Here is a 26867-nt window from a genome sequence, read left to right on the forward strand (position 1 = left end):
TTAGCTTTCAGAAATTGTGACCAAACAGATCATGAACTATGAACAAAACAATCGGATAAAACTCACCTGAAGTAAACTAATAACTTCCAGAATTATTATCACACTACTTACACTTTTAATACCAAAGAATTGACTAACAGATTTATGTATATCCGACCACTTGTCAGGACATCGGATGTTCAAAGAAAAGTCCAAAGTCGATTCAAAGAATCAGCCTTGGGCCCGTATTTTCGATGCGATTTTCGAGAAATGAAGGGTCTGTAACTTCTCTTCTGATAGGGATAAAAACACACTGTTATATCGCATAATGGAAATGGGCAGTAACCTAGCTTGCGTCCTTGAAACAACTAGTGAACCATGCTTGGTTAGTAGCTTTACCTGTGGGTCTTTCGCGGCGGTCCTTCGCATTCATCCACGCTCGCACAGCCGGTCGAACATCAAAATTTGCAAGAACAGGCATGTTTACACGTACATTCAAATATGCATCTACAGTTTCGCTGTTTAGACTGCATCTGTCTTCATCTTTGACCAGATTATAGGAACTGACAAGTCTTTCTACATCGCACGAATGCGGTTTTGCGGCTATAATTCTGGCCAATGTTATGGAGATAACTTTCCATTCTCCATGTGACAAAGTTATTTTCAAAACATCTGATAGAGTTTTTAATTTGCCAGAGCTAGAGCATGCGGTATTAAGATAGTCTACAACATCGCCATAGGCATTGAAGAACTCTGCCTTGTCTAAGTCTCGAGCTATGTAGTTGTACGCTTTCTGTATACCTGCATCACTTGCAGAACCATTGCGTAACGCATCCGGAGAAAAGGCACTTAACGCCATAGCTAGAGGTTCGTCACTAGTGCCTTTTTCAGTTGATAGGCGTTCGTTTCAGAAAGTTCACCAGACTTTCTATCGTTTCTACTCTTATGGCACCAACAGCACGTTGGCCACCAGTGACGTAGAGGTGAGCCTTCCGAGCAGCCCGCTTTTCACGTGTCTTCAGTTCAATTCCATCAAACTTGTTACTATCGATCTTTTCTTCTAGCCCACCAGGCAGTTGAGTAGTAATAAGTTTCTGTAGTTTCTTCACATTAGGCTACAAACTTTGTCTAAATCTTTCAGCCGATTTGAAGATCTGTTATAATAGCTCACAACAACTTTGGCATTTGTTATTAAATGTTCGATTTCAGGTACATTGTGTACTAAATCTTTATATGCTAACTGTGAACGGTGCACTGCGCACCAGATTTTCACCAAGGGCAGGTCACTACAGTTGCTTTCCTGGCGGTCGTTCTCCAACTTGGCCCACAAGGACGTTCGATTCCCAGTGTTGGTGTTTTCTCCATCCGTTACAATAGAAGACGTTTTAGCAAACAACTGCTCCCAGTGAAGTCCAGATTTTTCCACCGCTTGCTTGACCGCTTGGTGTAGACCGCTGGCGCCGCGTTCAGACGACTGATTAAATCCTAGGAAATAAGTCTGTTCTGTACCGTCAGCAAGGAAAAATTTTGCCATTACATGCTTGTTATCAACGTGTGTCCTGTCAACAGCTCCGTCTACTCTAAGTGACACGTCCAACGGTTCAGCCATTGATGCCACTTTCTGTTTAGCTGTATAAGAAATGGTTAGAAGAAAATCTCTGTGAGCGGCTGGTGAGATATACGACAGGTCAGTACCAGTAGGTTCAAATTCAGCAAGAGGTTTTTCTAGATCAATACGTTCACCCATCATCACTGCAACGCATCGAGAAGGAAATGACCAAGTGGATAAAGTGCCACGTTTGGCATCATTGTAAACTTGAAGCATCAATCTTGCAATCTTTCTCTCCTGTTCTGAATTTTTCAACCGAAATGACTTTTCCAGAGATGTTTCCGCTTGCAGCATATTTTGATGAGCTGCAGCTTTAAGCTGGCATTCTCTCTTTTTGCAAGCGATGTGTTCGTCGGCTGTCTCATGATCATCGATCATCTGTTGACGAAAAATAGCCCCAGACTGTGTGCATATAGCTGGCATACGCTTGGCATGGATATTTACAATGCTGGGAAATTTAGTACAAATTTTACACGAAACGATCCGACGCTTGTCCTTGCCACCCCTTTTATCACTCCAGCTTTTCAGCCAATCTGGGTCTGGCTTTTTTAGGGTAGGTTTCGGTTTGGATTTGGCCTGGTTTCTTGTTTCATCAACTGACTTTCATTGTTTACAGTACCAGCCTCATCAATCGAGGACGATGATGCAGCCGGACCTTCACTATCACCTGCACCTGACGTCTTTTTCCCTTGCACACCGAAGAAATCAGTCAATGTTCGTGCTTTGGGCGGTGGTGGTGCGTCACGTGGTGCATCAGCTGCCTTGTTTTCGGACATTTTTCATGCAAAACACGAAACTTCTGAAACAGAAAGCGAAAGTGAAGAAAAATAATGAGACTGGATACCAAGTCAAATGACGTGATCGGTGATCACAATGACTGCTGATGGCGCACTTGCTCATTGCATGATCGCACATTTTACAAGTACACACTCAGATTCACAAAGATATACACACCTTTTTTCAGAGCACGGATTTTAGATTTTCAAAGCACGGATTTTTCATCCCGAGGCACGTCCGTGCCTGTAGGCACGTTAAAATAGGCCCTGGTCCGAAATGACATAGATTGTGTCCAGTTGCCCCCCCCCCCATCTCTCTCTCTCTCTCTCTCCCCCCCCCCCCCCAATGAAATCAACGATTTAATCTTTGATCCGAATCAAAGCGGTCAAGTCATATTAAAATATGAACTTATTCAAGTACAGTGGTTCCCAACTTCCCATTGTCATACGCGATGAAGCGATGGACCACATCGCTTAATTGACTAGAGGCTGGTGAAGTGAGCGGATGGCCTTTGAAGTACACTATTGAACAGTAGTCCTGGACATATAAAAATACTTTTGGACTAACATTTGACCATTTGGTTTTTGACATTTTCTCCATTGATTTTTATCTTTTTCATGGTTCTTTTTTTTAGAATGGGGGTGCAGAAAAGTTATCGATCCCCCCCCCCCCAATTCCCTTAAATGACGAGCAATGTGTCCAAATAGAATTGATTGATTTTGGAAAAAAATCGTGATATTAGAAAGCCCGCATCTCAGATTAATAGATCGTAAATTTTGATCGTTAGCTATTATATAGCCTGAATCACATACACTGAAACTATAAATCTATTTCCCAAATAAACAGGGCGCCGGAAATATTAAATACATGAAGCCAATAAAGCATTCCTATTTTCTATATAAGTGATTGAGATGTTGAATCGAATCTTTATAACTGAAGAACATCTAACACCATCATATTTACCTAAGCCATGTTTCAGTTCCATCTTGTAACAGTTTTTCTAACAGTTATAGTTATAACTTCTAGAGGTAAGGTTTTTTCTAACAACTTCTAGAGGTCATGTTTACCTAACATACATAGTTATGATTTCTAGAAGTAATGTTTTATCTAACAACTAAAGTTATAACTTCTATAGCTAAGTTTTCTTTCTAAGAACTGTAGTTATAACTTCTAGCGGCAAGGTTTTATCTAACAACTATTGTTCTAAGTTCTAAAAGTAGAGTTTTATCTAACAGCTAGAGTTAGAACTTCTAGAGATAGTGTTCCATCTAACACTATAGTTATAACTTCTATCTAACAACTAAAATTATAACTTTTAGAGCGAAGTTTTTTCTAACAACTGTAGTTATAACTTCTGGTAAAGTTTTATCTAACAACCATGGTTCTAACTTTTAAAATTAGGGTTTTATCTAACATCTAAAGTTAGAACTTCTAGAGATAATGTTCCATCTAATACTATTGCTTTAATTTTTAGAGGTAGGGTTTTATCTAACAACTAAAATTATAACTTGTAGAAATCGGGTTTTATCTAACAACAAAAGTAATAACTTCTAGACGTAAAGTTTGTATCTAACAACAAAAATTATAATGTTTTATCTAACAGTTATAACTTCTAGAAGTCGGGTTTTATCTAACATCAAATGTTGTAACTTCTAGAAGTAAAGTTTGTATCTAACAACAAAAATTATAACTTCTATAAGTAAAGTTTTATCTGACAACTAGAGTTATGACTTCTACAGATAGGGCTTTATCTATAACAACTATATTTATAGCTTCTAGAAGTACTGTTTTATACAACTATAGTTATAAATTGACTGGACTATTGTAGAGCCAAACGTTATAATTCTGATGATAGTTTTTCTCTCCTTGTTGTAGATTCTCTAGCTATGTCCTAATATTTTTCGGGGGGGGGGGGTATTTTGCCCGGACAGCGGCACTATGACCTACTCTTATATTGAATTCCAATTACAAAGGGATATCGGTTTTCGCTTAATTCTAACGACTATGCGCTGTTCCATGCCAGGCCATCTGTCCTGCACAACTGACAAGGGGGGGGGGGGGGGGGAGACACGCCGGAAAATCCCGATGAACGTTCTCTGGGTAACACCGGTATCGAACAAAGGACCTCCAGATTAGCGAGCCAACGTCTTCCTCACTGACTCACTGTGGTTTCGTAATACATGTGTAAATAAGGCATGAATTTGAATCAGTAATTGTTTGAGATGTTTCAGAAGTCTGGGGATATAAAGGAAATGTACATCAAGATATCGTATCAACGGTTGAAATGGCGCGTTTATTCCAATATTTGGCACCAGGTGTAACGGGATTGAGTCGAGCTATCAGCACCGATATGGATAAAAACAAGGATGGTAAAATAAGCACCGATGGTAAGTACAGAATGGAATCAACTCGGCCATTTACAGACTATAAAAGCGATATTTATATTTGTATTGTTACGTATGCCTCCAGCCAGCCATGTTGTACATGCGTTGAATTCGGATTTTCGTGCCACTAGTCAACATTTGTCTGGTCAACCGGACAGACAGCAATCTAGGTAAAATAGGTAATTAAATTAACATATATCAACGCGCGAAATTAGATCAGTGGCGGTCCAATGGTGGACCTACTTATTTGGGTCCTGACGCTCGAAATGTATACGGGCTCCCACACAACCAGCATTGTAGAATAGGTATCTACTATTATCGTCTTCATTGGAGACATGTTTGTTATATTCGTAACAAATGGAAGAAAAAAAACATTACACGTCCAATTCAATTGGCCCCTACTGCCAGCAGAGTAAACCAAAACTATTTTCAGGGATGTGGCTTATAGTCGAATTTGGGACCGCTTTGGGATTAGGGGTCCTGTAGCTGAAACAGACCCGCCTCTAAATTGGATATGCTAAAGTGTGAACATTTTGTACCATCCGAGATGAGATCTGTTTTCAAAACGTTTCCAAAAGTTTTTCTTTAGGCTACCAAAATGACTTACCATAGTTAACCCTCTCTCCGTAACACCGGATATCACTTTGCGATAGCTGTTCAATTGGGAAGTCCACTTATTCATAATAATATATGTATTGAAAATATTTTATTTTTCCTTTCTTTTAGAACTGTTTGACTGTGATGATGACAATATGTATTAGGATCTTAACGGAAAACAATCATGGTAAATATTCTCATTTTGACTTTAACTTTATAAGTGGGGGCACCGTTACTCAGTGGGTAAGACTGGCATACTAAAATGGAGGTCCCATGTTTGATCCCGGTGTTGGCCGAGAAAGTTCATCGGGATTTTTCGGCGTGGTTTTTTTTTTCAGTGGTGTGAGACTAAGGTTCTGGCAAGGGACAGTATATAGTCGTTTGGATGGGACGAAAAACAAATTCAAATAATTTACCCTTAAAATTTTAAGAGAATTAATCGGAAGGTAACACATTTAGGTTTTCATTGGAGTCTCCAAAACAGACAAATTATTAACGTCACTTCTTGCAGCTTTTACATTCTACTTTTTTGCACCAACCGGGATATGAAGACGGATATACGCCATAATGTATGCTATGAGGTAACTTTTGTCCGGACAGCGGCACTACGACCTACTATTATTTCGAATTCTGTCAAGGGTTCTTTTACGTGCACACGGTACTCGGTGTTTCGTCGGATTAGAACCACTAGATTTTGTTCCTTGTCAGCCACCCGTTCTGCACCACTGACAAGGGAAAACCTTTTATATATTACCGAATTGGAATTTTAATGCAGTATTTATAATATTTTGTTTGTATTGCAGGTTGGCGTGTTAAAAGTAGATTATTAGATTGACCTTGTGTAGAAATCGTATAGTGGGTGTTGTTGACGTTGCTGTAGTTGCCTGAATCACATATTATTTGCTTCTGGTCGTTGTTAATATTTAAATATGCTTTAATTATAAATACAATACTTGTAATACAGAAATGAAATGAAATGGGGTTTAACGTCCTACTGTACTGCCCTGACTGGGCTATTGAAGACGGGCATACTCCATACAGTGTGCTTTGAATGAAATTTTGCCCAGACAGTATGACTACGGCTTAAGCTTATTTCGAATTCCAACTATCAAGGGTTCTTTTACGTGCAGGTCAATGTGTACACGAGACTTCGGTTTTTCGTACCACCCAAACGACTATGTGCTGCCCCTTTCCAGGCCCCTGTCCTGTACCACTGACAAAGGAGAACCACCCCGGGAAATCCCGATGAACTTTCTCAAGTTAGCAAGCCAACGTTTTACTCACTAAGCCACAGTGACTCCCACTTCTAATACAAAGATATCTTTCAAATTTTGACAGATCACAAATCTACCATTATTGGCATCGACAATTTGTCTGAATCGGTTTTCGGACAAAGTTGTGGTAGGAAAAATCAAATGAAGTGGGTTGGGGTTTAAAGTTACAATTTCATATTTTTAAGTTATATTTTTAAAATTAATTAAAATAAAGCCCTAAAATAGGTGGTATCTATAAACAGTCCTACCTTGTTAAAGAATAATCCTATTAATCCTATATAATTCACTATTGCCAGTTGAGAAATTGGCAAAAATATCATTTTCAACTTCAAATTCAAACGTTTGAAGATAGCTATTCAATGTGGGGAATAGGAAAACAAGGGAGGTAATTGTGTTATTATTTCCGGGGTAAAGATTTTTTAAGTGTGAGAAAGATAACCTATGATCGTATAATAGTGAGTTGACAACCTATTGAGCAAAAGACATAGAAATAATTATGTTTTGACTTTCTTAGAAAATATGAAATTGTAACTTTAAGGTTATACTTTTCTGCACGCCAACGTATACGCCATATCATCCGAACGACGAAATTCTGTACCACTGACTATATAGGATAAACCACGCTAAGTCCCATGGTTATCCCGAAGGCGCCCTTGTTGAAAAAAAAAACCCACGTTTAAACGACACCACTTATGTGGGATGGAAAGCACATCACTTGAATCTATGATAGACCTTATTATCTAGACCATTCGAAACCCCCTTCCCCACCCATTTAATCGGAAGAATCTTCGAAGTTAAATTTCATAAACGGACGTCGGACTTAATTCTTCTACCCAGACTACGACAACATGACACAGAAATCCCAGAGGGTTAATATAATATTTCATCAATTGCATTCAGTTTATATGTTGATGTAAAAATGATTACTTTTACAGCGTTTTATTTCTTTATCAATTTGTCTTTATCCGCTAACCTGAAAAGAGAAATGTAATCAAATGAAAGGAAAGACGTAGGGGGGGGGGGGGGGGCGAACCAGGCCGATTGGTTAATAATCGGTAGGGCAAGGTAAGGAGGCAAGGGAGATAACTATTAATTTGAGATGCAACATTAGGATTGACACCACACCGCTGATTTCTGAATTTTGATTAACTGATTAACATGTGATCACGCACTAAATTTATTCCGAATACTCCATGAAAACGAGCCAATGTACCGTGCGAATGCTCTTATATCGTAATTCTGAAAAGCTTCATGGGTGTGTCTAGAAATAATAAATAAAATTTATATGTTTAAATACATGGAATGAATGTGAATGGTATACACGGGGCGTCGTTTCTTTTTGTGCCAACCGAAAACCTAGACGTATTTCTTTGTCAGCCCCCCCCCCACCACCACCGTTCTGCACAACCCGCATGGCAAAACTGGGTGGAAAATCTCGATGACGTTGTTCGGACAATACTGGGTTAGAAACCGGGACCCCCTGATTGTGAGTCAACACCATATTCATTGCACCACAAGAGTGTTATGTATTATTTTACAAAAATAAATCCAGCTTTACGACTATAATGACGCCATGGAATTATCGAAAATTCCCCTAAATAAGGTCGACAAAGGCCCGTTTTCCATGTACGCGTTTTCGCCGGCGTAAAAGTCGGTCTAATGCAAATGTAATGCGGCCGTTTCCATCTTACCGGCGAAAACGAGCTTAAATGGGTATAATTCAATATTTGAAAACCAAGGTAAAACAACAAAAATATATAAGAACTCACCTGATTTCATATACAGTCAATATCCCGTTTAATTTTCTTTCAATTCTAAAAATACGAATTAGCTGTATCAGGATGTTAATTTCTATTTATCCATGTCTGGATGAAGTTTATAAATTTTCCACCCAAATTTTCTAAACTGCTGAACATAACCCTTACTCAAATCCTAGTTCGGTGCAATGTGGGTGTAGTCTAACCATTGGCAGATGGAATTCGAAATAAGAGAAGGCCATTTCCCTCATAGCGAGAGCGAGAGAGAGAAATGGGGTTTAACGTCCACTCGACACAAACTAGGTAATTTCGGGACTAACATATGGTTTAATTTTATTTACATAATTCGCTTGCGCGTAGGGGTCTTTAGCAGTGGGAGGAAACCGGAGGTCCCGGAGAAAACCCACGAGGTTGGACAGGCGACCCTACTCCTTGCCACGTACAACCGGGGATTCGAAACCACGCCAGTCGACTCAATGACAGACTTTATGATACAGCGCGCGCACGCTAACCATTCAGCCATCCAACCCCCCCCCCCCTTCCCTCATAGCACACTACATGGCATACGCCCGTCTTCATTAGCCCAGTTGATGTAGAATAGCAGGAAAATAAACCCCATTTCAATTCAATCCAATTCCTCAAGGAGGAATTAAAGAATTTTATTTTAATCACTATTATTTAAATGATATACAATTAGTTTTACCTTTCTCTTCTATTTGCCCATTTCTATTTTTATCGAGACAAATGACTTCTCGTAATACGTCTATTTCACAACCATAACCAGGTTCCACTATTGCGTTGTGTAATGTCATATAATATTGTTTTGCTGTCACAACTCCATCATCGTCACCAGCCCGAGAACGGTGTTCTATAATCGCTGGAAAGAACAAATCAATTTATATAGTTTAGTCAAGACCGAATAAAAACGACTTGAGCCCTAGGCAACTATCCATATTTGAAAGGATGTAACTGAACCAGATTTTACCTCGCAGAAAGGGTATTAGTAATTCATCACATTCTCGGGGCATCATTAAACTCTCTCCAGGACGATTTCCACCAAATCCGTGATCCATTAATTGCATCATTCCATTGGCTATTCGCGGGAATGAGACGGACCCTGAAGAAACAATATAAATATGAAACGTGTGAACATTGCCAATTTTGAATATCTTTATCATTAGAAAAGGTACATCTAATCTTATCGGTCTGTCCTCAGGGATGGACTGGGGACCCGTGGCCTCCTACTCTCTGAGGGGCCCCCATGTTTAAAAAATGACTGTAAATTGTGCTTTCTAAATCCTAAGTGCCAAACCTCCAAAAACTGCTTATAAATTCATAAAACGACTAAATTCTAGACTAATAAATTTCCACAAACTACACGAGAACATTAATCTTCTGTGCCCCCCCCCCTTCTCGAGCCTGCAATACTCCCGGGCCCCTTCTTAACCCACCCCTGTCTGTTCTTTTGGATGGAGTATAGTTGTAACCAGGCACCTATATCAATGAGCAAAAACTATCACATTCCTGGAACAGGAACTGTTTCCTTAGCGATACTTATTTTGTTGTTCTTCTTGGGGGGGGGGGGTGCTCTTCGAAAAAAACCAAGGCTCCGCCAATTCGAATACGATCGACATGAAACTTTAAAAAGTGGTTAAAATCGACTCAAATGACTTATTATTTCGTATGATAAAAAAGCATGCCACAATTAAAAAACAATTTAAACACAATTTACAAATTTATTACCTAACATGGGAAGAGATAATGTGACAAAACATTGTTTACGTCAATATTCTACTATGCCCAATTAAAAAGATTCACATATTATAATAATATCCGAATCTGAATGTAATATTATTGGCAAGTAAAAAATTATCTGTGTCACACTTGTACTGTCTTCTAGTTCTACGTTTACTTTTCCTTCTTATATCTTCGCCTGCACCTGCACCTTAGGATGGACCTTGGCGCACACCTATAACTCTTGGCAATGTGTTCAGTTTTCAACGGCTTTTAAGGATTTGCGTATGTTTTAGAATTGCAGTGTTCATTAAAGTGTACATATTTCAACGCAAAATGTTCTAATAAGAACATATTCAGAAAAGGTAAGGCGTCCGTTGGATTTACAGTGTAGCCGCAGAAGCTATAACTGTTAGATAAAACCCTACCTCTAGAAGTTGTAACTTGAGTTGTCAGATAACACCTACCTGTAGACGTTATAACTATAGTTGTTAAAGAAAACCTTACCTTGTTGTTACCTACCTTATCTTTACAGTTATTAGACGGAACATTATCTCTAGAAATTATAACTTTAGTTGTTAAGCCCAGCTTACAACCGCCGTACATGCTTCTACGAACAATCCACGGGGGGGGGGGGGGGGGTAGTAAACCCGTGCGTGAGACTTACGCGGCACTTGCGTGTTATCTTCACATTGGCCGAGAAAGTTCATTGGGATTTTCGAACGTGCCCCCCCCCCCTTGTCAGTGGTGCAGGACGGAGGGCCTGGCAAGGACAGCTGTCTTGTCGTTCGGATGGGAAGAAAAACCGAGGCCCCATGTGCTCATTTGCATGCACATTAAAGATCCCTTGGCAATTGAAATTCGATATACGAGTAGGCCAGTAAGCCATAGTGTCGTTGCCCGGGCAAAATTTCCCTCATAGCACATGCACTGTATGGCGTATGCACGTCTTCATTAGCCCAGTGTAAAAGCAGAACAGTAGGACGTTGAACCCCATTTTATTTCATTTCATTTTGTGTAGACTGGCCGTACAGACTTTCGGTCCTGGACATACAAAATGATCATCCGGTTTCTTGCGGCTGGTCCACGAGCTATAAAACACTACGACCCGTGTGTGTCAAACACGTACGGCGGGTTGTGAGCTAGACTTTAGCTAAAACTTTATCTCTAGAAATTATAATAAATTATAACGCATAAATACACTTATGGAAAACGTCGCCCAAAATAAATAAGTATGTGTTATTGTTTATTGCTCTATCCAGTTACTAAATGCCTTCAAACGATTAGAAAATACAACTTTAGTTGTTAGAAAAACCTTACTTCTAGAAGTTGTTAGATAAAACCCTATCTCTAGAAGTTATAACTATAGCTGTTAGATAAAACCTTGCCCTTTAAAGTTATAACTTTAGTTGTTAGATAAAACCTTGCGTATTGAAGTTATAACTTTAGTTGTTACATAAAACCTTGCCTCTAGGAGTTATAACTATAGTCAGTGGATTGGGTATAGTCTCTGTCATTCAGACAAATATTCTACGAATACTAGTCTGAATGGGTTGTCAACATCTGAGAATAACTAGGTCATTGGCGAGATTATCCAGTCTTTTACACTATCATGTACAAAATTAAGGTAGAGGTGGGGAAGGGGGGAGTTAGCCCCCAAAAAGATAAAATTACTTTAAGAATTGTTATTTCAGAAAAATCTATTTGCATAACCGACCTGCTTAATTGTTTTATTGTAAAATTTGTTTCTTCAAGGACCATATCAATGTTTTTTTTATTAATCCTTATCTGTCGTCACAATTCATGTTTGTTTATAATAATGCATGAATTATGGGTTTATTTCGGAAAGGGGCGCAACTCTTTCTTGACGTAAGCTAAAACGTTCCATTGCCCATGCTTAACCGGAAGGTTTTTTTTTTATGTAGCTGATTATCCAGTATAATTTCGACAAATGTTGACAACTGGCCTAGACCCTCTGTACCTTAAAGACTGGGAGGTTCTGGGTAATCGAGACTGTGGTTTGGGTGGCTGAATGGTTAACGCGTGGGTGTTGGATAATAAGGTCTGTCACTGAGTCAAGTAGCATGGCTCCGATTCTCTGCTTGTAAGTGGCAAGGAGTAGGGTCGCCTGTCCAGCCTCGTGGGTCTTCTCCGGACCCTCCGTTATAACTTTATTTGTTAGATAAAACCTTACCTCTAGGGGTTATAACTGTTAGATAAAACCTTATCCCCAGAAGTTAATACCTACCTTTAGTTCTTAAGATAAAACCTTACCTCTAGAAGTCATAATATAGTTGTTAACCAAAACATTATCTCTAAAAGTCATAGCTATAGTTGCTAAATAAAACCTTACCTCTAGAAATTATAACTGTATTTAGATAAAACCTTATCTCTAGAAGTTATAACTATATAGTTTTAGATATAACTTTACCTCTACAAGTTATAACTATATAGTTGTTAATTGTATAACTTTACGTCTAGATCAAACTTTACCTTTAGAAGTAAGAACTATATCTGTTAGATAAAACCTTACCTCCAGAAGTTATAACTGTTAGATAAAACATTACCTCTAGAAGTTACAACTTTAGTTTTTAGATAAAACCTTATCTCTAGGAGTTATGGCTTTAGTTGTTAGATAAAATATTACCTTTAGAAGTTATAACTATAACTGTTAGATAAAACATTACCTCTAGAAGTTATAAACATGGCTGCCAGTAAAAAGGTTAGAAGATGAAACTTGAACATTCTAAAGGTACAGATGACAGACGTTCTTCGGCTGTATATTTATATATATAAATTTGGTCAAAGAGTTTAGAACTCTTTTATAGAGACAAAATAGGCAACAACGCCTCTCATTAATAAGATCTCTTTTGAAGCTGACTGTAGATAAAGTTGTCAATAATAAGTTGTAAAAAAATCAAAGAGATTATCAAATGACAGTCGGATGCATCAAACCCTTTGGTTATAAATAATTTAACTATCCACGGGTTATTTTTTTTTGTAGCCCACGAGAGTCATGTCACTGTCCTTTAACCGTCTACTAATTAAATTTGTGTATATTGCAGAGTCTCTTGCACAGCACTCGTCATAAAAAATACATTATGTAAGATTTAGATAAAAAGCTAGCCATTCTTGCTATAATATTTCGAAAATAGATTATGTAAAATGAATAATTTGAAAATTTCATTCACATTACTCTATTGCGAGCGAAGATATTAGCCTTTGAATGTTTGCCAAGACGTGTGCAATAATTTTAACCACCGTACTGGTTGTTCGAAGCTAAATCTCGCTCCTCCATTTTTAGCTAAAATCAAAATATGGCTGAACTGTTCTAATCTATTTAATATCGGAGAAATCCGATGCCATCGAGAGTTGATTATGTCTAATTAATAATTTAGAAAACATTTCAGGCCTAAAGAAAGACCTGCAATAGGCAGATTTAGCTCTTGCATAATATATGTTTAAAGCTATTAAGGGCGATCATTTAGACATCGTATGGGCCGTGGGAACGATTCTGAAAGTGATTGTGGAGTGTGTATGTGTGTGTGTGTGTCGCGGGAGGGGTGGGGTGGGGGTATGCCTTTAACGAAGGTAAAGCATTCTCGAAAGCGGAGTGTAATGGGTTCCATGAGATTGTTGTGTATGAAATTTCTTTGCCCCAAATTGATCGATGTATCGACCGAAAAAAAAGCTACTGATTCCACAAAAAATCATCCCCGTTTTGTTATAAATATGTTCATTTCCCGATGAGTGGATGGGTGTTCAGCGGATTGTTGAACTGGCATTCCATCGTCTGCTAATTACTTTCGCTTTCAAAATCATGAACAGTTTTGCATTGCCCACTCAGATTTGTTTTCTTTCATTTTTATATGGTTGTCTTTCAAGTGATGACAAAGAATAGGTCGACTTTCTATAGTTCATTATCACTGTCTAGTGACTTTTTTCAAGATAGCAAACATGTTTTTGCTTGGGTGGGGCCCCTAGCCGACCTGTGCTATGTACGCCGCACTGGATTCTCACCATTTATTCATTGGACAGGGTCTACCTGAGAACACCCATGCCTAAAACTTGTTGAAAATCATGATTGATCAAATAACATGTAATAGTTTAACTACTTCTAAATGTTCTGAACGTGAAAGCCGGACTACCTGCGTAGGACTACCGCCTTAAGGTCTCAAGTAAAGGGCCTCATACAGAGCCTCATTTGTCCTAAATCCGGTACTGCCTCGACCCCTCACCTATGTTTCATAGAAAGCCATGACACCCATATGTTACTTTACGATGCCATATTGATTAATATAAACATCGAAACACTTGCCAGAAATATTAATGAAATATTCTCAAAATCACTAATAGGATAGGAACCATCTGAATTTACAGTCAGGGCCGGATTAAAGGGGTGGGGTGGGTGGGGTGCTGTGGTGTTGACTAGGTCCACCGATTTATTTTTCTGCACCAGCCTGAATAATGAAGACGGACATACGTTATACAGTGTGCTATAAGGGACATTTTGCCCCGACAGTGCTACAGCCTACTCTTATTTCACATTTCAACTGTCACGGGTTTTGGCAATATCAAACACTCCGACCTCCCCGCTAACCTATGTTAACCCCTTCCACTCGCTATGAAGCGCACAATAGAAACCAATCGCAATTTTGGATAATTTGAACTCATAGAAACAGATGTCATGTCAGAACAATCTGACCTCGAATCAATTCTTGTTAAGTGACATCCGAGTGAAGTATAGATCAGATGAAAGAATAATAAAGATAGATATTTTAATCTATATATAACAACCATTAATAGACTGTCATTACTTATTAGAGATATTAGGCGGAAATATATTGGCGATTGACAGTATTCAGTTTTTATAACGGAAACATAAAACCGACTTTTGTTTGAATCAAAGGATAATATCATTAAAAATAATCATTCTAATTAAAGTGTTCTTGTGATAGAAATCTTTAACTTCGACAAAAACTAGTAAGGCCCTTTATGAAACATCCCGTTCTGATTAAAGATGAATTATGTAAGACCTCTATTTGGCGAATACGGGTCTTTATTTGACTTTTAACGTTATATAAACGATTTTATAGACATTTATTCACATGATAAGCCTATAAATCGGATAGAACGGCTTCGAGACTTAAAAATTCAACGATAAATTGGACAATCGAGACTGTCTCGTTTGTCCAGTACTGTTGCTACGATAATAAACAATCTACGCTACATTCTTCCAACGCTCATAATTTCGCTAAGAATAAGGTATATTTAATATATTCATTTTTCATTTTAACTAGTAGGCCTATACATGTAGCTCTTTATCTAAATCTTACATAACGCATATTTATTACATGTCCACTGTTCAGTCAGATTTCTAGCATGCTTAGAAACCAAATTCAGAAGCTTTCATCAATTACATGAGGAATACGAACGGGCTTAGAGGATTCTCAAACGAAATTGTTGTTGTTCTTCTTCTTCTTAGTGTTTAACGTCCGCTTCCAACGAAGGTGATATCACAGACAAGTCTTATTTTTCATTTTTATTATCTTAGCGCACGGGTATTTTCCTGTGGGAGGAACCGGAGTACCTGATGTAAACCCACGAGGTTGAGAAGGCGCCCCCTATCTCCAAGCCACATACGCTCACACCAGGGCCCTGTTTCTCGAAATCTTAACTAAAGATAAAATCCAAATTTTAGTGGATACTTCAATTTTGATTGGCTAAGCACTAAAATCAACCTAATATTATCCAATATTAAATTACTAAAATTTGGATTTTATCTTAGTTAAAATTTCGTGAAACAGGCCCCAGGGATCGAAACCACACCCGTAAGCCAGAGGTATCCGGCCAACTAGAGGTCGAAGCGCGGCATTCTAAGACCACAAGGCCACCCCAACCTCTCTCAAACGACTATTGGCGAACATATCCAATGCCTCCAGATGAAGACTGACGGGTTAAAGTTGTTTGGAAACGTATCGCGTATATTGAGTTAGTTGCTCAGCCTTACGGTAGAGGATTTTAAGCGCTTTTATCACAAAATTAAGCAATTTTATTCTCCAAAATATAATCGAGATTGGCCTTTTAACGTCCTACTTTTCTGCAACGACTGGGCTAATGAAAACAGGTATATGCCATACAGTGTGATATGAAGTAAAATGAAATGAAATGGGGTTTAACGAGGGAGCTTTGGCCGGGACAGCGGCGCTGGCCTACCCTTATATCGAATTCCAAATTACCAGTTTTTTTCACGCGTAAGCCAAGGGTAGTGTACCTTTTGTAACTATAATTGTTCTTAAACTAAATGTTCAAATATATGTTTATATTGGGAACTGTGCAAAATATTGCAGCTACAGGGGGTAGCCCTGTTTACATCTCGTAACCTTGAAAAGATCTGCAGTTGGCTCTAATTTTACACAGGTGGACGCCGGTTTTTCGTTCCATCACAACGATTAGACGCGCCTTGCCTTGCCTTGCCCATTCCGGTGATCTTAATCTTAAACCAGCGACTGCCAGGCAGGATACGCCCTCATTTTCGAGAGATGGATAGAGAACAAGCTAACAAGAAAGTGATTTTTCCTACAATCAAGGGCCATAATTCAGGAAATTACAATTCGATATGCGCAAATATCGAAAGGAACTGAACAAACGGCAGCCATTTTGTCTGTCAATTTTGGGCCGATTTTCACGAAATTCGAACTCAGTCATCCTTAGGGTGTAACAGTGATATAATAGAATGTTTTTTTAAATCGGATAAAAATTATGACTTCTATAGGGTCCACAAGCTAAAACGTGATTTTTCGTACAATCAGAGGCCATAATTCAGGAAGTTACTGTCCGATATGCACGAATATCGAAAGGAACCGAGATCTTTGGGTCATAAACTTACATTTCAAGTTTCAACAAAATCGGATAAAAATTATGACCCCTATAGGGTCCACAACCATGATATACCATATTCTTATACGCTATTTGGGAACGAACGGCGGCCATTTTGTCTGTCAGTTTTGGCCCGATTTTCACAAAATTCGAACTCAGTCAACCTTAGGGTGTAACGGTGATATAATAGAATGTTTTTTTAAATCGGATAAAAATTATGACTTCTATAGGGTCCACAAGCTAAAAACGTGATTTTTCGTACAATCAGGGGCCATAATTCAGGAAGTTACGGTCCGATATGCACGAATATCGAAAGGAACCGAGATCTTTGGGTTATAAACTTACATTTCAAGTTTCAACAAAATCGGATAAAAATTGTGACCCCTATAGGGTCCACAACCTTGATATACCATATTCTTACGCTGTTTGTGAACGAACGGCGGCCATTTTGTCTGTCAATTTTGGGCCGATTTTCACGAAATTCGAACTCAGTCATCCTTAGGGTGTAACGGTGACATAATAGAACGTTTTTTTAAATCGGATAAAAATTATGACTTCTATAGGGTCCACAAGCTAAAAACGTGATTTTTCGTACAATCAGGGGCCATAATTCAGGAAGTTACAGTCCGATATGCACGAATATCGAAATGAACCGGGATCTTTGGGTTATAAACTTACGTTTCAAGTTTCAACAAAATCGGATAAAAATTGTGACCCCTATAGGGTCCACAACCTTGATATACCATATTCTTACGCTATTTGGGAACGAACGGCGGCCATTTTGTCTGTCAATTTTGGGCCGATTTTCACGAAATTCGAACTCAGTCATCCTTAGGGTGTAACGGTGATATAATAGAACGGTTTTTTAAATCGGATAAAAATTATGACTTCTATAGGGTCCACAAGCTAAAACGTGATTTTTCGTACAATCAGAGGCCATAATTCAGGAAGTTACGGTCCGATATGCATGAATATCGAAAGGAACCGAGTTCTTTGGGTTATAAACTTACGTTTCAAGTTTCAACAAAATCGGATAAAAATTGTGACCCCTATAGGGTCCACAACCTTGATATACCATATTCTTACGCTATTTGGGAACGAACGGCGGCCATTTTGTCTGTCAATTTTGGGCCGATTTTCACGAAATTCGAACTCAGTCATCCTTAGTGTGTAACGGTGATATAATAGAACGGTTTTTTAAATCGGATAAAAATTATGACTTCTATAGGGTCCACAAGCTAAAAACGTGATTTTTCGTACAATCAGGGGCCATAATTCAGGAAGTTACTGTCCGATATGCGCGAATATCGAAAGGAACTGAGATCTTTGGGTTATAAACTTACATTTCAAGTTTCAACAAAATCGGATAAAAATTGTGACCTCTATAGGGTCCACAAGCTAAAAACGTGATTTTTCGTACAAACAGGGGCCATAATCCATGAAGTTTCGATCCGATACATGCCAATATCGAAAGCAGCCGAGATTTTTTTGGGATAAAGCTATATTTCAAGTTTCGTCAAAATCGGACAAGAACTGTGACCTGTAGAGAGTCCACAAACAAATTGTGGACGGACGGATGGACGTACGGACGGACGTCCGGACGGACAGGGGCGACGGCATAATACGTCCACATGAAAATGTGGGCGTATAAAAATACGAAGAGCCCGGCGTATCACAATTAATTATTTGCTGAGTTATCGCCCCTGCCATTAAAATTATGTAATTGGTATACAGTTTAGAGTCTTCAAGACTTTTGTTCCAAATTAATGGACTGATAGGCAAGTGTCAAAATAGTCTGATAAAAATATTCAAGGGGAATGACCATTTCGATTATTTTCTACAATTGGGCAACATCATCTATACTATTCAAAAAAAGTAGGGGATATTTGATTTTGGGGGCATAATACTAAAATATGCAAATTACTACGAAAAAAGTCACTATAGAACCTAACAGAAGAAACATTTCCAGTTACATGTGACGCCCAAACGCACCAATAGCTACCGCATGGAATACAGGTGATGCTTGGGATCATCATGGGGGTCCAAACCAAGATTTGCACGACTCTGACTTTGAATGTTACAGTCATTGTGGCATTGAATTCCAGGGTGGAAACATCAGTTTAATTGTTTTAGTGACCAGAAAACAAATTTTGATATGCGTCGGCTTACCCAAAATGAAAGGTTACGTGCCCTTGCATGATACAGATCGGCACAACACAGGCGGTTGTGGCGCGGACGATGAATGTTTCTCAGTCTGTCATAAGCAGGCTATGGTCCAGATACCGTGATACACAATCTGTACAGGACAGACCACGCTCAGGTCGACCCAGGGCGACAACTCAAGCCCAGGATCGATTTATCCGTACCTTGGCCTTGAGAAATCGTGTCATCACAGCAAATCAGATCAGCGCTCGTCTTCAAACAGACACTGGTGTGAGAGTGAGTGGCCAGACGATTCGGAATCGACTGCATAGGGGTCACCTTCGCGCCCTACGTCCTCGCGTGATCCCTTGTTTGAGAGATCATCACATTCAGGCAAGACGTCGTTGGTGTAGGGATCGTCAACACTGGGATAATCGACGCTGGAGCAATGTGATGTTTTCAGATGAGTCAAGGTTCACTGTTGATTTTTTGGACAGACGTAGGAGGGTGTGGCGTCGTCGAAACGAGCGCTTCCAAGACGTTAACGTCATCAGACATGATCGATTTGGGGGTGGTTCTGTTATGGTGTGGAGAGGCATCACTGTTGCTGGAAGAACGGCATTACATGTTGTTGCAGGGCGTGTTACAGGCCAGTACTATCGGGACAACATCTTGGCAGTCCATGTTGTGCCGTTCGCACGACGTCATGGCCGCCGTTTCATCTTCCATGATGACAACGCAAGATGTCACAGGGCCAGGATCGTTACAGGTTACCTCCAACAACAGAACATCACCACATTACCTTGGCCAGCACTGAGTCCCGACCTCTCCCCCATCGAGCATGTCTGGGACATGCTTGGACAGAGGTTACGTCAACGTCAACAACGTCCTGCCAATGTCCAAGAACTTGCTGCTGCGTTGCAACAGGAATGGGACAATCTGGACCAAAATGACCTTAGACGTCTCATTAGGAGTATGCCACGTGGGATCAATGCTTGTTTGGCAAACAGAGGAGGATTTACCCGTTACTGACTTGGTTGTGATGCTGTGGTAACTTTGCTGTTTGACCCCGGGTATCATTTTACCCTTATAATGGTCAGTCTGTGCCTTACTTAGTCTAACGATCATTTGGAATAAATCGATGAATGTGAACTTCATTTCATTTTGTCATTTGTTTCTTCGTCAGTTTCATTAGGTGACTTTAATAACACTTAAAAATCAAATATCCCCTACTTTTTTTGAATAGTATATATGCTATGACGTTACTTTCGAAAGCGGCGTCTGTTACCTATGGTGTGTGATTGGTATAATGTCGTGATGTCGTGGTGTCGGCCTTCATAAGGCGACAACCCGACAATCCGACAGCACGACATTTTAACCCGACACTACACGGGTAAAAATGTCGTATTTTCTGGTTAAAATGTCGTGATGTCGGGTTATCGACCATATTCCTCTCAATACTATGATTATGTTCCCCAGCATTTTGCAGCGCGGTTTCTCCATGTCGGTAGTGCAAGAAAAAGGGCCTGGCAAAGAACAGTGTCTAGTATTGTAGATAGGACAAAACAACAACCTGAATGATAAGACCCTGGCTCGGGTTCGCCACCGGTGTTGGCCGAGAAATTTCATCAATATTTTCAGGTGTGGTTTCCCCTTGTCAGGGTTACGGAAAGGAGGGCTTGACAAGGTCGTTCGGATGGAACGAAAAACCGAGGTCCCATGTATACATTGGCGTGCACGTAAAAGATCCCTAGGCAATTGAAATTCGATATAAGTGCATGCCTTAGCGCCACTGTCCGGGCAAAATGTCCCTCATAACACACTGAATGGTATAAGCCCGTCTTCTTAAGCCCAGTTGGAGCAGAACAGCAGGACATTAAACTCCATTTCATTTCATTTCATTTCCGACTGGGCTAATGAAGACGGGCATACCCTATATATTGTACAATGAGGGAAACTTTACCCGGATAGCGGCGCTACGGCCTACTCTTATAGTGAATTCCAACTGTCAGGAGGTCTTTTACGTGCACACCAATATGTAAATCAGGCCTCGGTTATTCGTCCCATCCGAACGTCTATACGTTATCCCTAGTCAGCCCCCCCTCCGCCCGTCCTGCACCGCCGTCAAAGAGGAATCACTCCGGAAATGGAGTTTAATATTTTTCTGGTAGCCACGGTGACTCAGTGAGTAAGACGTTGGCTCGCTAACTTTGGGGTTTGGTGTTCGATCACTGCGTTGGCTGAGAAAGTTCATCGGGAATTTTCCTTTGTGATTCCTCTTTACAGTGGTACAGGCCGGAGGGCCTGGCAGTGGATAACGTATAGTCTTTTGGATGGGACGAAAAATCGAGGTTCCGTGTAAATATTAGCGAGCACGTAAAAGACCACCTGGCTGTTGGAAATCAATATAAGAGTAGGCCGTAGCGCCGCTATTCGGGTTAAGTTTCCCTCCCTGTACACTGTATAGCGTGTGTCCGTCTTCATTAGCCCAGTCAGAGCAGAACACTAATTGGGCTATTGAAGACAGGCATACGCTATGCAGAGTGCTATGACGGGAATTTTCAATGGACCGTGGCATTTCTTCGTCGGAATTTAACTGTGAAGAATTATTTTATGTGCACGCCAAATGTGTACACGGGAGCTTGTTTTTTTGCCCCATCTACACAACTAGACACTGTTGTGGTGTCGGGTTAAAATGTCGTGATGTCGGGTTGTCGTCTTATGAAGGGCAACACCACGACATGATACCAATCTGCCACCATAGTTACCTCACGGTACTTCCCGCCCCCAAATCGCGAATAGGCCTACTCTCCAAAACTTGACATAAAATGTAACTTCAATCACTCTTCTGCGATTCTATACCACAAAGTCGACACGAATACGGAACAGTGATTAGATATGAGAGAACTAATATTAGTTAAAGTTCAGAATTGTGTGCCCGGATGTGTTCCTGTCCAGACTTCAATATGACTCCACTAAATGTACACTGAAGTTTACCTTTGAAATGTTGTTTATTCAATTGTTATTACATTATTGTTTATTCAATTGTTATTATTTTATTACTATGTTTTATAAATAAAGATTGTGCTATAGTACAGTCAGATCACGAGCGGATTGGTTTTTAATTTGTTGTGGACGTTGGTCCATTTCTATTTCTGATGAATTCTATAGTTTCTGGCAGATCACACCTAAAATGAAAAGTAGAAATCGATTAAAGACGGTTAGACATGACGCTTCGGTATCAGCCGGGCTGGATTAAGGTTGCATGGGTGGGTCCCTGGCTGAAAATGTCACTGGGGCCCTTGCATCAACAGTAAATAAGGAGCATATTCTGGGCATTGTCCGTCACACTAGCACAAATACAATTTGTATGTCAGTATGGTAGGTAGATAGATTTATTTGGCACAAATGTATGCAACATAATAAATAACATATTTACTTATGGTATAAAATTTGGTTTATAAGTAATTTGGGGGTCCTTTATATATTGGGGTCTCCGACTGCAGCCCAGTCAGCCCCATCCGCCCCAAACTTTTATTCCGAACCTGAATATCAGGTCTCTGACAAAGTAACAAAGGGGAACAAATATCCAAATGGCCCAATTCTTTAACGATTCATAAAAGTCCACAAAATAACGACATTGTCAAGAAAAGCAAGCAGAGACCGAGGGGCTTATGTGAAGTTACAATAAATCACACCAGAGACCAGTGGCTAATCAGAAGGCAAATGTAATATTATTGTATGCATATATACCCATCTCTGTTTGCTATTGCCATTACACTTAGCTTCAACCTTCAATTTCTGGAAATAAAATCAAATCATTTTTCATTGTCGAGAAGTGTGACTAAGGATACGATTGCGGATGTGAGGGTAGGGGTCTGTGGTGTAGCCATAGCTTTTCAGCTTATTGTGGTAGAAGTGTAACCTCAACTTACTTAAAGGGGCAGTAGGAAGATTAAAGATACATTAAGGGAAATTATATAAAGAGCTCACAGTTCTCACTGCAATAGTTAAAAACTAGATAATGTAAAGGGCATTTGCTGAAAATATCAGTCAAATTGATCCATTCTGAACCGAAAATTTAGCGATTGAATTTTGGGCCTGGCCCCGATCATCATTACTGGAGTCGGTACGATAAAATATATAGTCTCGATTATCCATTTCTTGATTTAATCACGAATGAGCGTAGAGCAGCAGATCGGATCCTAATCTAATAACTATCGCAGGCTAGCGATTACATCGATAGTTGATTATGGTCTGGATAAGTTAATTAATGTCTAATTAATAATCTAGATAACATTTCAGGCCTAAAGAAAGGCCTGCAAGATTTAGCTCTTGCATAATGTATGTTTAAGATAAAGAGCTAAGATAATAGTTAAAGAATAGATAACGTAAGGAGAATATGCTGAAAATTTCGAGAAAACCAAATTTCAAAATGTCTGTAGCCTCGATTGTCATGGTTACAGTTGTCATGATAATAAAAAAAGTCTCGATTATCCATTTTTACGGTTAATCATGATCGGGTTCAAATCTGTTTAAAATCGTATACCCATCTGATGGTATCGAGAATTGATGATTATGGTCTTGCCATTTTTAATAAAATGTATAATTAATGTGTATTTTTAATGAATAAATGAGGTAAATGGGGTTTAGTGTCCTGATTTTCTGCTCCAGCCGGTCTAATGAAAATGGGCATACGTCAGACAGTGTGCTGTCAAAGAAATTGGATTTCAACTATCTGTGATTCTTTAACATGCACGCCCCCATTTCTTTGCTTACTGTTATTGCATTATAGTATTTTTGGATTTGCAATTCTATAATTTGAGAACAGACTTACCATAGGTGGTAATTTGGCCATCGTTGTTTTCATCGACGGAATTAACGAAATCATCAATGTTACCAAATCCAGTCGGATTTCTATTCCTAAGAAACAACATAATTTCTCTGAACACGTCTGTCTCTACAAGAAAATGCTCAACAGTCTGTGGACGTTGTAAGGAATTTGCGTCTACCACTAGGCCTACATTCACTGAAAAAAATAATCAACCGAGAGGTTATTAAATATCAGAGGAAAGAATTTATTATAAATTGTAAGTAGCAGACATTTTCGTAATATTCATGATTGTCGAAATTATATCGACTTACTCTTATATCGAATTCTAACCACATGTTGTCTTTTACGAGCACGCCAAGGACCTCGGTTTTTCTTCCAATCCAAACGACTATACGTTGTCCCTTGCCAGGTCCTCCGTCCAATACAGGCATAGGCGTACGAGCTAGGGGGGCGGGGGGGGGGGCAGCTGCCCCCCTAACTTTCGGGCAAGCTGACTTTTCGGGCAGAAGGGTAAAGTGAAAACAAATTTTTTATTTCATCTACTTGGCAAAATAAAGTGCCCGAAATCTAATAAAACACTAATTTTACTGGCTGGAATAGCAGTAAAACCCGTTTGCGGCCGACAAATATTCCAAAATTTTCTTCGGGGGTCCATATAAGGTCAGTTCTGCTTCTTCACCTCTCGAAGAAAACCGGCGCCGCTGTCTGTAAACCCGAAATTTTTTCTGGCATTTCTACTTTTTCCTCCCTAACTGTCATTGAGCCCTAATAAAACACTAATTTTATTTTTATTTTTATTGAATACCACAAATTTGTACTGAGTTGACTATGGATTAAAACATTTTGTCTGGAGCCACTCTACTTTGTGCGACATTTTTCGAGCATCGATTATTATTTGTGAATGCAGCTGCAACGGTCTGATTGGATGGTTGGACTTCAGAATGGGATTTTGGTTACAAAACCATTGGATACTTTTGGAGTTGCTTACACGGGCTAGAATAGCAGAAAAAGCATTTGCGGTGGTTAGATTTTCAAAATTTTCTCGGGGAGGGTGAGGCCCCCCATACCCCGCGACGATTGATTGGTTTTTTGGAATTCGGGTCAGCCAGGTAGGCTATATTGGACCAAATTGAAGTTGCTGTATTCACAGACTGGAATAGCAGGAAAACGCGTTTGCGGCAGTTAAATTTTCAAAATTTTCTCCAAACGGTTCCGTCTCCGTGGACTGTAAACGATTGATCTTTTGATTGGAATTCGAGTCAGCCATCTTAATTAGGCTATATTAGACCACTTTGAAGTTGCTTTGTTCACGAGCTGAAATAGCAGGAAATTATGTTTGCAGCCGTCAAATATTCAAAAATTTTCTTGGGGGGGGGGGGGGGGGGCGGGGGGTCAATACAAGCGGAGCTCTGCTTCTTCGCCTCTCGAGGAATATCGGCGCCGCTGTCTGTATACCCGAAATTTTTTCGGGCATTTCGGGTTCTGCCCCCCTAACTGTCATCGAGCCCGTACGCCTATGAATACAGGGATCGGGACCTCTTAGTTGTTCAGTCAGCGCCTCTGAGTCACTATCGAAGAGGTGGTGTCGATATAAAATTGTTCCTGTTCAATAGGGACAATTTATTATACTCTTAAAAGAGCAGTCAGCAGGAAGTCAGTGTTATCTTCTCTTCAACAAGGGCTGGATGCTGAAACAAAAGCTTACCAAATCCAACGTGTAAACATTATCCCTGCTACACATTCTTTGTTTTGGCCATTAATCGTCTGGGGTTGCAGGCATGTATAATTTTGTAGCCTTCCAATCGTAGACTTCACGTTTTTGCAATTATTGATTGATACAGACAAGTGGGGCGTTAAACCCTATTTCAAATAAAGCCCGAGTAAAATAATATTCCACGCTTTACTTTCGTTTAAATCATATTCCTTGAAGTTGGAGTAATTTTAGTAACAGTTATTCCGAAGTAAGATCCGGGTACAACAGACTGCAAATTTAAACTAATAATTGTTTTTTTTTTTAAATATCCACAAAATGCATCTAACGCCTATCATAAAAACTGCCCTTTGTGCTCGTAAGCTCGCTGTAAACCATTAGTAATAAAATGAAAATTACATGTAGAGCAACGGAATCTCCGAGGTTTGTCGAGTGATAGAACAACGAAGTTTTCAGCGTCCATCTCTCTCCACAAAGTAAATTTTAATTGCGTTTTTTACATCTCGGAGAAAGAAAACCTTTATTTTGTTATTGAAAATTATACAAGGAGAAGTCTGCTGAAAAAACAAATGTGCATTAAAGACATTTTCAGCGCGCATTTCTGTTTCCACAAAGGTCTTGTTAATTGCTCATTTAACATCTCGTTTAGCGATTTCGGAAAAACAAAATATTATCTCATAAAATATTCTCCATGATTTAAATCTGAGATAAATCAACTTACCCATTTGGATAAATATAAGATATAACAGAACAATTTTCACCCTCTTTCTCTGGACGTTCGTCATTTTTTTAATATCTTTCGAGACTGACTAGAACAATAAGCGGAACAAATTGTGAACAGATAATACAGTGGGTTGATTTTAAAGTTCTGAAACCGGAAATGATGTTTTATTTCCATATATATTACAGTGGCAGGCAGATATTTAAAGGAGTGGGCTGAGGAAATAATCGTCAGGGAAGCAGTGCCATATGTCTCATTACGTCACAAAGAGTGGCTTGATACAATTACAGGACGATTTGGTAATGTATTCCCTGTCTGAAAATGTCAAATCAAATATTAAACTGTTCGGAAATTGTCGCTAGATTTCCATAACTGGGTTATGTATGTAACTCATTTAATATTTATTTCATTCTTCAATTGAAGGGGGTTTTGTTGCCGAATGGTGCAACGCGTGTGCGTTAGACAAGGA

General features: G+C 39.4%; 2 long non-coding RNA genes across 2 annotated transcripts; both read right to left on the reverse strand.

The window, feature by feature from the left end:
- Positions 1-7480: 7480 nt before the first annotated feature.
- Positions 7481-12878, reverse strand: LOC130010940 (uncharacterized). Its single transcript, XR_008786225.1, has 5 exons — positions 12799-12878; positions 9363-9494; positions 9081-9254; positions 8390-8434; positions 7481-7593 (listed from the first exon to the last, which is right to left on the reverse strand). It is a non-coding gene; the product is annotated as an uncharacterized LOC130010940 (long non-coding RNA).
- A 9310-nt stretch (positions 12879-22188) lies between these two features.
- On the reverse strand, positions 22189-26537 carry LOC130010937 (uncharacterized). Its single transcript, XR_008786221.1, has 4 exons — positions 26399-26537; positions 23970-24161; positions 22886-22933; positions 22189-22320 (listed from the first exon to the last, which is right to left on the reverse strand). It is a non-coding gene; the product is annotated as an uncharacterized LOC130010937 (long non-coding RNA).
- Between the last annotated feature and the right edge of the window lie 330 nt (positions 26538-26867).

This window comes from Patella vulgata, chromosome 2 (genome assembly GCF_932274485.2).
Source record: "Patella vulgata chromosome 2, xgPatVulg1.2, whole genome shotgun sequence".
Taxonomy (NCBI): domain Eukaryota; kingdom Metazoa; phylum Mollusca; class Gastropoda; family Patellidae; genus Patella; species Patella vulgata.